Here is a 2136-nt window from a genome sequence, read left to right as displayed (position 1 = left end):
GGGGGCTTGGAAATAAGACACAGGGACATGATAGAGAGATGGGGCCCGTGGCAGCAAAGCCAGGAGGAACCTGTGCTTAGGGCTGCTGGAGAAGGCATCACAGAGGAAATGGTGCTTGAGCTGGGCTCTGACGTGAGCAGGGTCCCAGCTGGGCAAGGAGGAAGGACATTTGCTTGAGAGAACAGCATGGCGTGTTAGTAATGTGTCCATTATTGTAATAACTACCTGAGATAAATCAGTTCAAAAGGAGCAAAGGTTTAGTTGGGCTCATATTTTCAGAGGTTTCAGTCCATGGTTGCTTGGTCCTCTTGCATTTGGATCTGTGGCAGGGTAGAACATCATGGTGGGAGCATGTGGTAGAGGGGGCCTGCTCACCGGGTGGAGTCTGAGAAACAAAGAGAGGGAATGGAAGGAGCTAGGGACCCAATGTCCCCTTCAAGGGCAGTCCCTAATGGCCCCACTCCCTTCCACTAGACCCCTCTCCTTAAAGGCTCCCCTACCTCCCATCAGTGCCACAGGCTGGTGACCAAACCTTTGACATGTGTGCCTCTGGGGGACACTTATCTAAACCATAGCAATGAGTGGTCACAGAAGCCTGCAAGAATATGGCTGCTAACATTCTTGGAAGCATCAAGGTAGTGAAAGACAAAGAAAGATTGAGAATTTGGCCCAGGCTAAGGGGGACATGATCGTTAATGACAGCATGTGATTCTGGGCCAGAAAAAGGACGTAAGTGGGGCAAATGGTACAATTTGAATAAGGTGTTGAAATTAGATACTAACAACATATCAATGTGAATTTCTCGATTTTAATCATTGCACTGTGATCACTATATAAGATGGTGTCTTCTAGATCTCTCCACTACTCAGTTACTATTTTCCTCTTTATAATGAACAGATACCTGGTACAAACCTCATATCTTTTTAATTTTAATTTAATTTAATTTAATTTTTGTCTTTTTGAAACAGGGTCTGGCTATGCAGTTCAGGCTGGCCTTGAGCTCACTTTGTAGCCCAGGCTGGTCTCGAACTCACAATGATCATCCTGCCTCAGCCTCCTGAGTAGTGGGATTACAGGCGTGCGTCACCATGCCTGGCTCTAGTATCTTTTACTCATTGTACATATTTATGGGGTGCAGTGTGGGATTTTCATATATGTATACAATGTGTAATGATCCAGCAATTCAGAGTTCCTGAAACTACCTGGATAATCAGTACCCGAAAGAGATCAATAAAAGTGATTCCCCCTTAAACTGGAGAGCAAGGTCATGGTCAGTAGTGAAGGCAAAGACTTCACTAGAATGCTGTCTTGGGAATAAAACTTAAAAATTATGAAAATGAGTATATTTGATCCCATGCTCATAAGAACATGATGAAGCTGTAAACATACTGTAATATTTATTTATTTATTTATTTATTTATTGTGTTGCTGGGATCGAACCCAGGGCCTTGTGCATGCAAGGCAAGTGCTCTACCACTGAGCCACATCCCCAGCCCAACATACTGTAATATTTACAAAAAATAATTATTAAATGTTTTTATGGCCTTTTGGCTGGAACTGCCTTCTTCCAGGAATTTGCCAAAATGACTGACAAAGGGAAAGAGGAGGGGAACCCGGAATATGTTCTCTAGGCCTTTCAGAAAACACGGGGTTCTCCCTTTGGCCGCATACATGCGACTCTACAAAAAGGGAGACTGCAGACATCACGGGAACGTGTACTGTGCAGAAAGGAACGCCACACAGCGCTACCGCGGCAAAACCGGGAGAGTCCACAGAGTTACCCAGCACGCTGTTGGCGGTGCCGTCAACAAGCAAGTTGAGGCAAGGTACCTGCCAAGAGGTTCCACGTGCGCGTGGAGCGCGTTAAACACTCAGTCGAGACAGCCGCCTGAAACGGGTTAAGGAAAACGATCAGAAGGAGAGGAGGCCAACGAGAAGGTACCTGGGTTCCCCCAAGCGCCAGCGCGCCCGGCCCAGAGAAGCACTTTGTGCGACCCAGTGGGAAGGAGCCCCGCTTGCCGGCCCCTGTTCCCCGCGAATTCACCGCATAGCTGCGGGGGGAGCTGTGCCGCTCAGCACCTAAGCAGCGGCTCAGCGGTCTCGGCCCTCCTTAAAAACTCGTCCTGTGTGTGAGCG

General features: G+C 47.6%; 1 pseudogene; it reads left to right on the top strand.

The window, feature by feature from the left end:
• Window positions 1-605: 605 nt before the first annotated feature.
• On the top strand, window positions 606-2051 carry LOC102005852 (annotated as a pseudogene).
• Window positions 2052-2136: the final 85 nt, after the last annotated feature.

This window comes from Chinchilla lanigera, unplaced genomic scaffold (assembly GCF_000276665.1).
Source record: "Chinchilla lanigera isolate Chin_1 unplaced genomic scaffold, ChiLan1.0 scaffold00164, whole genome shotgun sequence".
NCBI lineage: Eukaryota > Metazoa > Chordata > Mammalia > Rodentia > Chinchillidae > Chinchilla > Chinchilla lanigera.
This window is presented reverse-complemented; position numbering and strand designations above follow the sequence as displayed.